Raw genomic sequence first — 15,377 nt, 5'->3', positions numbered from 1 at the left:
CACATGATTATCACAATAGATGCAGAACAGGCCCATGACAAAATTCAGCAGCGCTTTCATGCTAAAAACTCTCAATAAACTAGGTATTGACGGAATGTATCTCAAAATATTAAGAGCTATTTATGACAAACATACCGCCAATATCATACTGAATGGGCAAAAACTGGAAGCATTACCTTTGAAAATTGGCACGAGACAAGGATACCCTCTCACCACTCCTATTCAACATAGTGTTGGAAGTTCTGGCCAGGGCAATCAGGCAAGAGAAAGAAATAAAGGGTATTAAATTAGAAAAAAGAGAAGTCAAATTGTCCCTGTTTGCAGATGGCATGATTGTATATTTAGAGAACCCCATCGTTTCAGCCCAAAATCTCCTTAAGCTGATAAGCAACTTCAGCAAAGTCTCACGATACAAAATCAATGTGCAAAAATCAAGCATTCCTATACACCAATAACACACAAACAGAGAGCCAAATCATGAGTAAACTCCCATTCACAATTGCTACAAAGAGAATAAAATAGGAATTCAACTTACAAGGGATGTGAAGGACCTCTTCAAGGAGAACTACAAACCACTGCTCAAGGAAATAAGAGAGGACACAAACAAATGGAAAAATATTCCATGCTGATGGAGAGGAAGAATCAATATCATGAAAATGGCCATACTGCCCATGGCAATTTATAGATTCAATGCCATCCTCATCAAGCTACCAATGACTTTCTTCACAAAATTGGAAAAAACTAATTTAAATTTCATATGGAATCAAAAAAGAACCTGCATTGCCAAGACAATCCTAAGTACAAAAACAAAGCTGAAGGCATCACGCTACCTGACTTCAAACTATACTTATACTACAAGGCTACAGTAACCAAAACAGCATGGTACTGATGCCAAAACAGATATATAGACAATGGAACAGAACAGAGGCCTCAGAAATAACACCACACATCCATAACCATCTGATCTTTGACAAATCTGACAAAAACAAGAAATGGGGAAAGGATTCCCTATTTAATAAATGGTGCTAGGAAAACTGGCTAGCCATATGTAGGAAGCTGAAACTGGATCCCTTCCTTACATTTTATACAAAAATTAACTCAAGATGGATTAAAGACTTAAATGTACAACCTAAACCCATAAAAACCCTAGAAGAAAACCTAGGCAATACCATTCAGGACATAGGCATGGTCAAAGACTTCATGACTAAAGCACCAAAAGCAATGGCAACAAAAGCCAAAATAGACAAATAGGATCTAATTAAACTAAAGAGCTACTGCACAGCAAAAGAAACTATCATGATAGTGAACAGGCAACCTACAGAATGGGAGAAAATTTTTTCAATCTATCCATCTGACAAAGGGCTAATATCCAGAATCTACAAAGAACTTAAACAAAGTTATAAGAAAAAAACAAACAACACCATCAAAAAGTGGGCAAAGTATATGAACAGACACTTCTCAAAAGAAGACATTTATGCAGCCAACAGACACATGAAAAAATGCTCATTATCCCTGGTAATCAGAGAAATGCAAATCAAAACCACAATGAGATACCATCTCACGCCAGTTAGAATGATGATCATTAAAAAGTCAGGAAACAACAGATGCTGGTGAGGATGTGGAAAAATAGGAACGCTTTTACACTGTTGGTGGGAGTGTAAATTGGTTCAACCATTGTGGAAGATAGTGTGGCAATTCCTCAAGGAATTAGAACTAGAAATTTGACCCAGCAATCTCATTACTGAGTATGTACCCAGAGGATTATAAATCATGCTACTATAAAGACACATGCACAGGTATGTTTATTGTGGCATTATTCGCAATAGCAAAGACTTGGAACCAACCCAAATGTCCATCAATGATAGACAGGTTTAAGAAAATGTGGCACATATACACCATGGAATACTATGCAGTCATAAAAAAGGATGAGTTCATGTACTTTGTAGGGACATGGATGAAGCTGGAAACCATCATTTTCAGCAAACTATCACAAGGACAGAAAACCAAACACGGCACGTTCTCACTCATAGGTGGGAGTTGAACTATGAGAACACGTGGACACAGGGTGGGGAACATCACACACCCGGGCCTGTCAAGGGGTGGGGGGCTGGGGGAGGGATAGTATTAGGAGAAGTACCTAATGTAAATGACAAGTTGATGGGTGCAGCAAACCATCATGGCACATGTATACCTACGTAACGAACCTGCATATTGTGCACATGTACTCTAGAACTTAAAGTATAATAAAGAAAAGAAAAAGAAAAAGGAAGGGAAATTTGTTTTTAGCTCTTGAGGAAGAGGAAGCAGATAGGCGAGTCCAGAGAGACGAGCCAAACAGGTGGCAGAAAATGGGCACTTCTTGAGATGAAGGGACAATGAGATGATCTTCACGGCTGACTTCAGATGTTCACAAAAAATCGTCTCCATGGTGACTTGAATTCCCATTTCTTGAAGCAAACTGTATGATACTTTTTGGAAAATAATATTTCAACATAGCAAATGAATAAAGTGTAGAGAACAGCACTAAATATACATGTACGTGCACAACCCAGAAGTAACAGCTATCAACATCTAATTCTGTATTATTCTGAACTTTACTCTTTTTAATATATACCTTTTTACAGAGCTAGTGAGAAGCCCTCTGTTCTCTTTCCTGAATTCATTCTCCTCTCTCCCCAGAGGTAACCACTGAGCTGGACTTGATCTGTATTCTCCCTATCCAGAGTTTTATACTTTTATGACAAATGAATTATTTCATAAACCATCTATAGTGGTGTTCTATGTGTTTTATCATTTACAGAAATAGCATTATGCTGTATGTATTGTTCTGAAAATGGCTTTTTCCTTTCAACTTTATGTTTTTAAGATATAGCCATGTTCATATATATCTATATATTTCATTCATTTTACCTCCTGTATAGTATTCTACTGCACAATTAAATGTCTGTTTATCTGGTACTTTAACAATAAATAATTACATTGTTTCAATTTTTTTTTCTCTTACAACCAATTCTGCAGTGGACGTCCTTGAAGAGCTTCTCTAGGGCAGATACTTTCAAGTGAAATTGCTGGGTTCACGGGACATTACTTTTTCAATATTTTTGCTAACAAGATTAAAACGGCAATTTCCTAGCTTAAACCTTTTGAGTGCCACGTTACTGGGCCTTCCATTACATTTCACTGCAGAGCTTCTTACACAGTTAATGACTAAGAATAGTCACCTAATAAATGTCTGTTAAGTGAATGAATTACAGATGCAAAAACTAAGGCCTAGGCAGGTAAAGTGACTATCATAGTCACGTAAGTAGTGACCAAGATATCTCTAGAATGCACATTTACTGATTTCCTGGCTGCCCTGTAAGGTCCAATTAGAAGTAAATATGAGCTGTTCGCAGTGGCTCATGCCTGTAATCCCAGCAATTTGTGAGGCTGAGACAGGTGGATCACTTGATCCCAGGAGTTCAAGACCACCATGGACAACATGGCGAAACTCCATCTCTACCAAAACTAAAAATACAAAATACAAAAATTAGCTGGGTGTGGTGGTGCGTGTCTGTAGTATCAGCTACTCAGAAGGCTGAGGTGGGAGGATTGCTTGAATCCAGGATTGAGGCTGCACTGAGCCATGATCACACCACTGCACTCCAGCCTGGGTGACAGAGCAAGACCCTGTCTCAGAACAACAACAGCAACAAACAAAACAAAACAAAAAGAAGTAAATATGCTCAATTTCAACTCTATTCCAGTTAAAAACTAAGAGTGTCATCAGATAACCAGTTGCCCTCTGATTAAGCATTTGTTTCCACAACACATTTTGGAAGGTCAAGAATTATGAAAATTTCTGGCTAGGCGCCGTCACACATGCCTGTAATCCTAGCACTTTGGGAGGCCAAGGCAGGCAGATCACCTGAGGTCAGGAGTTCAGGACCAGCCTGACTAACACGGTGAAACCCCATCTCTACTAAAAATACAAAAATCAGCCAGGTGTGGTGGCACATGCCTGTAATCCCAGCTACTTGGGAGGCTGAAGCAGGAGAATCACTTGAACCCAGGAGGCTGAGGTTGCAGTGAGATGAGATCATGCCACTGCACTCCAGCCTGGGTGACAGAGTGAGACTCCATCTCAAAAAAAAAAAAAAAGAACTGTGAAAATTTCAGATTAAGCAGTAAAAATGAAAACAAATAAACTTCCTTCCTCCGGACAGACTTTTCTGAGGCCTATTTGGGCCAATATTCATCTCCCATCTGAGTGTATATTTATTTATTTTTAATTTTCAAATGTGAACTTGGGATTAAACAATAAGTAAATGAATAATAAATAGTGGTAGCTAGGCATCTCACACAGAGGAGGCTAGCATAAACCATATGGTATTGAATTAGAGTTGAAGACATCAGCATGAACTCACATTTAGCTTAGTATAACATACAGAAGGCTAAATATAGAAGTAACTACAGATATGTGTATATACACAAGTTAGGACAAATATACGTATTTTCAAGCTCTGTTCACTTGAAGGGCCTAGAAATAACACCCCAATAGCAACCAGCACATCTGCTACCCAGGTCGTGGTTTCTAATACCATTTTCCAATAACCAGGGCTCCTTGGAGAAATTACTGATTTTGGGCTGGGGCAGAGAATACACAAGATAAGCCTGGAGCATCTTGCAGTGCCAGAAAGTAACAAAGTGCCAAAAACAATACCAAAATGATGGGGGTATGTCAAAGGAACATAGAAGCCAGCTGAAAGAACTCCCAATAGCCAAGGCTGGAACAATTTGTCCAACAAAATAAATAAGGTAGTGTTGGATTATGACACAATCCAACCCAGACTATAAAATAAATACCCAGGAATCCATACTCATCAAAATAAATGTTTGAATGAATGAATAAACAAATAAGGAGAATAATTAAATCTCTTGTACAGAAGAATTCCCAATAATTTATGTAGATACTGCCCCTTCAAGAAAGGATAGCTTAATTCTCCATCCCTTTAGTATAGGCTGCACAGAGAGACATCCTCCCAAAAAGTGAAGAAAAAAGAGGCAAAAAGAGTAACTTTACAGTAGAGACACCTGACAGACACTACTTCAGCCACATGAGCAAGTTTCATATCACGAGTGATAAGCCATGTTGATAGTATGAACTCTTGATATGATGTGATAAGAATGGTACATTACCTCTGTGGTGTTCCTGTCCCAAACCCTAACCTCATCTTAACCATGAGAAAAACATCAGACAAACCACAAAATAGACATCCTACATCATCTGTGACCAGAACTTCTCAAGACTGTCAAAGTTATCCAAAATAAGCAAAGTTGGAAAAACTGTCAGTCTTGGAAACCTTAAGAAAATGTGACAAGTAAATGTAATGTGGTATCCTTGGTGGGATTCTAAGACAAATAACATGAAGTAAAAACTAAGGAAATGTGAATAAAATATGGACTTCATTCAGTACATAGCATCCTAATGTAAGACATTAAAAATAAGAGAAACTGGATACAGAGTACATGAAAATTATCTATTATTTTTCAATTTTTCTGTACATTTAAATGATTCTTTTTTATTTTTGAAGTTAAAATTTTTTTATCATACTTTAAATTCTGGGGTACATGTGCAGAATGTGAAGTTTTGTTACATAGGTATACACGTGCTATAGTCGTTTGCTGCACCCATCAACCTGTCACCTACATTAGGTATTTCTCCTAATGCTATCCCTCCCCTAGTCCCGCATCCCGCAACAGGCCCCAGTGTGTGATGTTCCCCTCCCCGTGTTCATGTGTTCTCATTGTTCAACTCCTACTTATGAGTGAGAACATGCAGTGTTTAATTTTCTGTTCTTGTGTTAGTTTGCTGAGAATGGTGGTTTCCAGCTTCATCCATCTAAAACTATTCTAAAACAAAGAATTCAATTTTTAAAAGCTAGGACTTAGGAAAGGAGGTGATTCGCTTTTGTTTTCCATTTGTTTTTATATTATTTTGCCCTTTACTCAGTAAAAAAGAGGTTATTTGTCATCTATTTCTAGGTTATAAGATTGGTCACTGCAGTAAAAGAGTTCCTGTGTACAGCAGATGGAGTATTTACAGGTCCCCTGGATACAACGCTATGTTTTCTCTTGCCATGTTGTCTCTCTGACTCTTTGGCATTCAGTTGCCTTTGACCAGTGAATTGGCTGCCTTCCTGGATATGGCAGATTGCTAACTCTCCTAGGCCAATTCACAGCCTGAAGATTTCCGTAGCTAAATGGAGGAGAAATGCTGATGGTATCCTTGCCAGTCCCTGTTTTGAATCCATTGATATGTCCGAAGTATTAAAGGGACAGGGCCTCATTAGAGGAGTCTCTCATTAGCATTTAAAAATAGTCTCCCACAGACACTTTTGCATGTGTTTCCCTCTCACAATGATTTCCACTTCTCTGAATATATCTGCTCTTTTCCACTTAGAGGCCTAAAGGTGGGCATGTGTGTCATTTTCATAGCATGTGACCCAGTCTCCCTGGCCATCACTGCTTGGTGGATTGTTGTTAGCTTCTGTACTTACACAGCCAGTCGGAGGCTTTCCTGGTCATTTGGAATTGGGGCTGAAATTTCCATTTCAGAACTGAATTGGCCTCTTGAGTTGAGAAGATGAAAATTATTGCGAGCTGTGGCACAATTATCTTTAGCCATGTTGGTTTTCTGATGCTTGTAACCAAAAGTATTGTCTTTGACTTTTTTTTTTTTATTATTAAAGCAAATCTGTTTCCAGTGAGCATAGAAGAGGGTGAGAAGGGAAGAAAATATACTATTATATAATGATGCACCAAGTCTTGTACTAGGCAATTTGTACTTATTATCCTGAGAATATTTGTGTCTTCTAAAATAAAAGTTGTCCCAATGATATCATCATGGAATCTATGTCCTCATGAGAACTTTGATAGGGCTTCAAGACTTAAATATCAGTGTGTCCACCAAAATATACTGATAGAGTAGGAGTTCCACTGTTCTCATTCTAAACCATTTCTGGAATTCTTATTGTCATGGACATATATTGCTTTGGTTCCCCAGTGCTTGTTCATCAATCTTCTGGTGCCCAGATTGCTGATTTTCCTCGGGGAAACGATTCTCTATTGATTTAGTCATGCTTACAGATAAGCTAACCCTAGCCTTTTTCAGTTACATAAGCCAATAAAAATTTCTGTTGTTGAAGCCAATTTGAGCTAGGTAGGCTTGTGCCACTTGCAATTGAAAGAGTCATGTTTAATGTACACATTCAAAGCACATGTTGATGTTATCAATGGGCTCACTTACTTCCTCTGTAAACTCTTTGACTCAGATAGACCAACTCAGCCCTTCCCCACCAAAACCAGTCCACATCTCCCTTGTATGCATGTATATATATGTATCTTCCAGCAAGGCATTGCTTTAGAAACACTTATCATTTAAGAGACAACTTGGCTGGTCATTTTTTAGGCTCAGTTTACAAAAGGTGTTTTGAGTGGTTGGTTAAAAAATCCTCCTTCTCAATTTCTCTATCTCTCTTTCCTCAGAGCAGAAAATACTGTCAAAGACATGTTTGGGCATGAATCTTGGCATGTGATCAAAATGATAACCCACATTTTCAGAGCAAATATAGTTTATGGCATACTTTCCTATGTGTTATTTCATTTAGTTCTTAACAAGTAAAGGAGGTGTTTTCTTCATTGCCATGATGAAAAGTGAGATTCAAAGAAAAGACTAACTCATAGATATATAACAATAGCTGAGAGTTACACAGGAGAGTGTTTCCAAAGTGCCAAACACCTTTTGTGTTTTAACTAAATGTTGGACATATTATATTATACTTGCATTTTATAGATGTAGAAACTAAGAAAAATTGGTCAAAGAACATGCCCAAGGTCATATCATAGGCATGGGTATTTCATATTTGCTAATCAGCAAAACCAAAGCTTGAATTCTTCTGACCCAAGTCAAATGACTTTTGTAGAGTGTCATCAAATATAGTAATGTGGCAAAGCATGGCTAAATCCAGAGAGCATAGTCCCCTACATGCCCCCTTGATGCTGCCCTAGCAGAGGTTTTCCAAAAGGGCTCTGCCCCTGCAGCAGACTTCTGCTTGGACATCAGGGCATTTCGATACTTGCTCTGAAATCTAGGCAGAGGCCACTAAGCCTCAACTCTTGCCCTCTGCCCACAGGCTTAACACCACATGGAAGCCACCAAGGCCTAGGACTTGCACCCTCTGAAGCCATAGCTTGAGCTATACCTTGGCCCTTTATAGCCACATGTCCCAAGGCTGTACAGAGCAGCAGGGCCCTGGACCTGATGCACAAAACCATTCATCCCTCCTAGGCCTCCAGGCCTGTAATGGGAGGGACTGCCACAAAGTTCTCTGAAATGCCTTGGAGGCATTTTCCCCATTGTCGTGGCTATTAACATTCAACTCCTCTTTACTTATGCAAATTTCTGCAGCTGGCTTGAATTCCTCCCCAGAAAATGGATTTTTCTTTTCTACCACAGGGTCAGGCTGCAAATTTTCCAAACTTTTATGCTCTGCTTCCCTTTTAAAGATAAGTTCCAGTTTTGGATAATCTCTTTGAACACACATGAGCTTACATGTTAGAAGGAGCCAGGCCACATCTTGAATGATTTTCTACTTAGAAATTTCTTCTGCCAGATACCCTAAATCATCTCAAGTTCAAAGTTCCAGAGATCTCTAGAGTAGGGGCACAATGCAGTCAGTCTCTTTGCTAAAGCATAGTAAAGAGAGACCTTCATTCCAGTTCCTATTAAGTTCCTCATCTCCATCTGAGACCTCCTCAGCCTGGACTTCACTGTCCATATCACTATCAGCATTTTGGTCATGTGAAAGGCGAATAAATCTTGGGACCCCAAAATCACTAAGCTAAACGCAAAAGTCAAGCTGGGAACTGCTTAGGGCAAACCTGCCTCCTATTCTATTTAAAGTCATCTCTCTGATCACTGAGATAAATGCATATATCTGATTGCTTCCTTTGGAAAGGCTAATCAGAATCTCAAAACAATGCAACTGTTTGTCTCTTATCTACCTATGTCCTGAAACCCCCCTCTCCACTTCGAGTTGTCCTGCCTTTCTGGCCCAAACTAATGCATATCTTACATATATTGATTAATGTCTCATGTCTCCCTAAAATGTATAAAACCAAGCTGTGCTCTGACATCTTTGGACACATGTCATCAGGACCTCCTGAGGCTGTGTCACAGGAGCATCCTTAACTTTGGCAAAATAAACCTTCTAAATTGACTGAGACCCATGTCAGATATTTTGGGTCAATAGTCACAAACATTCAACAAGTCTCTAGGAAGTTCAAAACTTTCTCTTATCTTCCTGTCTTCCTCTGAGCCCTCCAAACTGTTCCAACCTCTGTCCATTACCCAGTTCCAAAGCTGCTTCCAGATTTTCGGGTATCTTTATAGCGATGCCCCACTCTCCAGGTACCAATTTTCTGTACTAGTTCATTCTTACATTGCTATAGAGAATTACCTGAGACTTAGTAATCTATAAAGAAAATAGGTTAAATCGACTCACAGTTTTGAGAGCTGTACAAGCTTCCACTTTTGGGGAGGCCCCAGGAAACTTACAATCATGGCAGAAGGCAAAAAGGAAGCAGGCACGTCTTCACATGGCCAGCAGTCGGGAGTGGGAGGGGAAGTTCTACACACTTTCAAAGAATAGATCTTGTGAGAACTCACCATCATGAGAACAGTGAGGGGGAAATTTGCTCCCATGATCCAATCACCTCCCACCAGGTTCCTCCCCCAACATTGAGGTTTACAATTTGACATGAGATTTGGGTGGGAACACAGAGCCAAACCATATCAGGTTGCCTTTGTAGAAATAATATTTTATGAATAACATGACCTTTGTATAGATAATTTTAAAATGGTATATTTCAAAGAGTAAAAATATATCCTTAAAAAGGCTACTTGAACTAGAAGGGAGGGTAAAAGACGTGCGTGTGTGTGTGTGTGCGTGCGCGTGCATGCATCTGTGTGTGCATGCATGTGTGTGTGTGTATCGTGTGTGTATAAAACTGTGCAGCTTTAAATTTTACTGGGCAGTGCCCTTAAGGAGTAGATCTTGGCTTTTACTGATTTTAAAAATCAGATTATAAATAATGCCTGATGGTTAAAGCATCTTGACTTACATCAACATTTCCAAAGATTTATTTGGTGTCTTCAGTCAAGCTTTTTATTATTTTTTTGCTATATTTCTCATTTCTCCAATTATAAAATGAAGATGATACTGATTTTTGCACGCTAATACAAGAAAATGAATGTGTCATAAAAATCGATGGGGCAGTCTCCATCATCCCAGAAAGAAAAGACTTGATGGCCTCCTGCTAACTTGATAGCCTTTTAGGTTACATGGTATTTTCCAACTCCTGCCCCAAATAGTAGAGGTCAAGGTGTAGGAAGACCCAATATCTAGGGATAAGCCCAGAATCAAGCCAGACAGACAGAAAGGTCAGTTCAGTGAGTTGGGCAGAGAAGTGAAAGCAAGGTAGCAAACAAAAGAATATGATATGGGACATCAGAACTGAGGGAGCAAATTTTGAATGGAAGCTGCATGGAAGGAGAATAGGCTTCCCTGAGCTGTGGGGCACACAGGGACCTTTCTTATAAAGAGTGAAAGCTGGAACAGAGTGTGGATTATAACATTGTTCTCTAGCGGAATTTTGCTTGAGTGCAAATAAATCTTTGTTTCACATTTCCAAAAACATTTTATTTTGAAATTTTTCAAACACTCAGAACAGTAGGGAAAAGAAAATGATAACCCCTCATATATCATTACCTCACTTCAACAATTGTCACAATTCTGCCATTCTTCTTTCATTTATCCTGCGCCTACTTATTCATCTATTATTCTTGCTGGGGTATTTTAAAGGTCACAGCATACATCAGGCATTTCACATTCTTCATCACACATCTCTAGCTGGTACTTTATTAAGTATCTCTAATTGGTAAGTAAGTTGAAGAATTAACAGTAATATTTAATGTTATATTACACTAAGTTTATATTAAAATTCCATGATAATCTCAAAGGCATTGGTTCAGATTCAAACAAGAATCACATGTTGATTTTGGTAGTTTTGTCGCTGAAATGTCTTTTATTCTATATTTTATTCTTGCCCAACTTCCCTTTTCCCATGTCCTGGGTTTGTTGGAGAAGCGGAGTCATTTGCCCTGTAGAGCAATGTCCCATATTCCAGATGTCACTTAACTTGTTCCTCTCTCTCTCTTATTTCCCCTAAACTGGAAGGTAGATGTACATTCTGACTGAATTCAGATTAATTTTTAAGGCAAGAATATGTCTTAGGAGGTGCTCTAAATAAAATATTTATAATCCATGGGCTAAATCTGATCTATAGACATGGTTTTACTTGGCCCACCCAGTTTTTTATGTTTTATTTGACCCATAGAGTGGAAAAAAAAGAAAAAAGTAGTCTGTGAATCAGTCTGGGTTTTGGTAGGAAACAGATGACACTCTCAAACAAGCTCTTCCTAAAGGTATGAACAGAGTTAAGAGAAGACAGCAAAGTATGGCAAAAACGCTTTGGTGCTTGTAACTGCCAAGAGCAATCACAACCCCCATGTCTGGAAGGGCTCTGGACAGAAGACTTTGGTAGAGGAGACAGTCATGGCCAGCCCAGTCCAACCCAATGCCTTGCAGAGAGGGTCCTGCTTCAGTGTCCTCTACCTTTGCATGACTCATGACTGATGACTCCCACAGGAGGAGCCCAACAGGAAACCAGGAGGCAAAGAAGTCCATTGATGCCATCCCTAAAAGCCAGCCTCCTGACACAGAGCTGGAGCAGAAACTGATCCAGAATTACAAATGCAAGTTTTGTTTTGTTTGAGACGGAGTCTCGCTCTGTTGCCTAGGCTGCAGTGCAAAGGCACGATCTCAGCTCACTGCAACCTCTGCCTCCCAGGTTCAAGCAGTTCTCCTGTCTCAGCCCCTCGAATAGCTGGGACTACAGGCACCCGCCACAGTGCCTGGCTAATTTTTGTATTTTTAGCAGAGACAGGGTTTCACCAGGCTGGTCTCGAACTCCTGACTTCAGGTGATCTACCCGCCTCAGCCTCCCAAAGTGCTGAGATTACCAACGTGAGCCACCACACCCAGCTGTAAGCATTTTTATATAAAATTCTACATCACCACCTTCTCTCATTAGGTGAGATGACCGGGCAACCCTGAGTCCTAGTGTTGACAATTGGCTAATCCTGAGCATTGCCAAATGGTACTCTAGATCTCAGCTCTTTCCTAGGAAGAAAAGAAGAGGCAAGAGTGTAGAAGCCTGCAACTGGACTAATTACTTTCTTGGAAGAAGCTGAAATTTTAAACTAGAAGAAGTTGTGTTTGCTTTGAACTGGTCAGTTTACCTTTTCCTCTATTAGAAGTAATCAAAGCTCATATGAGCTGGGCTCAGTTTGATTGGAGAAAAATAAAGAATCACATTTTTGCACATAAGTATTGCATTAAGATGAAGTATGATTATCATCATGGTAACAAGAAAAAGAATACAGAAAATAAATCCTCATGTTGTTAGAGGTATGCTGAATACACATTGTGGCTAATTGCCAAATGGCCGTGGGGTGAAATAGATATTCTGCTGAGGACAGCAATCATAGTTCAGGATGAACCTCTGGCCTCTAAAAATAAATCCAAAAATATTAACTTAAAAGTCATTATTATGAAAATTTTGTTTTAAACAATCTTAGTAATCAAAATGTTTGACATTACAGTGTAGGCATGAAAGTTTCTCAGCACTGCCAGCCTGTCACTAGTCTGCATTTTTGACTGAACATATATGACCACCATATACAGTTGCACAGGTTATACACTACACAATACTAGGTAGTGCCATTCACTGTGTGGGATCTGTAAATAGGCATTTTCTCTGCTGATTTCTTCTCTTCTTAATATTCTTTTTTGTTTTTTGAGATGGAGTTTCACTCTTGTTGCCCAGGCTGGAGTGCAATGGCACGATCTTGGCTCTCTGCAACCTCCACCTCCTGGGTTCAAGTGATTCGCCTGCCTCAGCCTCCTGAGTAGCTAGGATTATAGGTGCCTGCCACCACATCTGGCTTTGTATTTTTAGTAGAGATGGGGTTTCACCATGTTGGCCAGGCTAGTCTCTAACTCATGACCTCAGGTGGTCCACCTGCCTCAGCCTCCCAATGTGCTGGGATTACAGGTGTGAACCACCATGCCTGGCCTTCTTCTTTATATTCTTTATTACCTCTGGAATTAAAGTTGGCTCATCATGGGTGTAATTATATATAATTTTAAAATGTTCTTATCTGTGAAATGTTGAAGTGTAAAGTCAGTATTCTACTTTTAGTTTCCCCTGTAAGATGAGAAGAATTCATAAGCAAGAATCTCCCTGTATATATTCATGGCCCAAATGAAAATCGATTGGATTACATCCAATTCTTAAGAATTTAAGAATGTAATAACTTAAGGTTATTTTCTGTAAAGTTATAAATGAAAGTATATCAAACAATTTTGCAGAATTAACAATGATATTTAATGCTATGTTACACTAAGTTTATATTAAAATTCCATGATAATCTCAAAGGCATTGGTTCAGATTCAAACAAGAATCGTATGTTGAATTATGGTCTAATCTAATCTTGAATATTATACTCTTTATTATTTAAATTTTTATAAGATATATTGGCTCAAAAAGTATGATACTCTTCTTGAATGTTTCCAGCTATTTTCCTCTCTTAATATTCTTAAGTATCAGTCTATATTCCTGTTCATCTAAGTATTTAAAAATTGTTTTGTACTTTGGTACATAATTTTAGTGACTTTAACAGTTGTCTTTAATTCTCATAGCATGTTAACTTACTGTAATAAATATGCATTTATTTCAACTAATAAAATTCCAATATATAAAGCACATAAGGGTACTTTTCACTTTAAGTTACATGTTGAATGAAAGAAAATATTTAGATAGTCATAAAAAAAATCTGAGTGGCAGGTCTTATTGGAATAACTGAAGTTGTTATGCTGGTTATGTGTGATGGTGAAGTACCTGAATATATGATCATTGGTCATTGACAAGTTTAAAAATATGAGGAATGAGAGTGAAAAGAGCAATCAGCTTTTCAGCTTTCCAAAGACAAAGATTGAAACCAGAGCCAAAGAGCAAATTTTGGCAGAATATCAAGGCAGAAGTCAACATAAGTGTATCTATATTCACTATCTGAAAATATTACTCTTCTGCATAAACTTAAAGATAAGTGCAGTGCGACTACTACATATCTACAAAAATTTTAAATAAAAAATAATAAGCATATTATTCTGTAAAAACTCCTAGACATTAGGACAGAAGAAGTAGCTAAGATGTATTGAGAACTTACTATCTGGTTAGTATGCCAAAAATGTTACTTTTCATCATGCAGTTTAATCCTTTGACAACCACGAAGTCTCTATTATTATTATGCCCAGCTCATCAATGAGGAAATTGGAAAAGAAATTTTAAAAAGATTATACTTATTGTGGGAGATCCATTCCAGTTTAGTTTAATCTGTGTGAGATGAGTCAACCCACTGAGGTCAGGAATTTGCCATAGGCATCGGGTTTCTACAGAGAGAAGGGACAGAAAAATGAATGTGTATCCACATCAGGGCTCGTTATCTAACCCAACAGCTAGCAAGTGTGGGGCAGAGTGAAGGCACAGGGAATGTAGGTCAAAAGCAAGAAGTGGGACTGATGAAACTAGAGAGCAGGAGACAGAGTTAGGAAGCAAAGCTCCAGTTTCCTGAATAGATGCTTTTCACATTCCTGCAGCCATTGCCTTGAGTTCTGCTCTTCTTATCTCTTTCCTGGACCATTGCTCAAGACTAGAGATGAGAAACTTAAACTTAGGGGAGAGGCTAGAGAGTATATAATGCAAAGGTCTCAAAGAGTCAAAATGACTCAAACATTTCCCATCTAGCACAGCATATATGGTTTTGCATATACAATCTAACTAAACACGAAAGTTTGAGAACCGCTGAGCTAACATCAAAGCGGGAAGAAAAGAAAGTCCATATGTCCGAGTGGTCATGCCAGGCTAGCTTTAAGATGACTATTGATTCTCATGTGTTGATGGCAAATGGGTGGGGCGTTCCAAAGTGTTTATTTGGTTTCATTAATATTAAACCTCTGTACCTTTAATACATGCCAGGAGATTTTTTTCTTTCTTGTTGCAGTTGTAAGGATTTAAGAAGTCACATATTACAAGGGGATTCAGTTCTAAAGTCTGAGCGCAAATTAAACTAAAGTTGCTGTTCTCTCAACTGTCTTAAATTTTCTGTCTAGAATGCAAATCTGATTACATCAAATTCCTGTATAAAATCCTTC

Source organism: Papio anubis, chromosome 13, assembly GCF_008728515.1.
Source record: "Papio anubis isolate 15944 chromosome 13, Panubis1.0, whole genome shotgun sequence".
Lineage (NCBI taxonomy): Eukaryota > Metazoa > Chordata > Mammalia > Primates > Cercopithecidae > Papio > Papio anubis.
Note: the sequence above shows the minus strand (reverse complement) of the source record.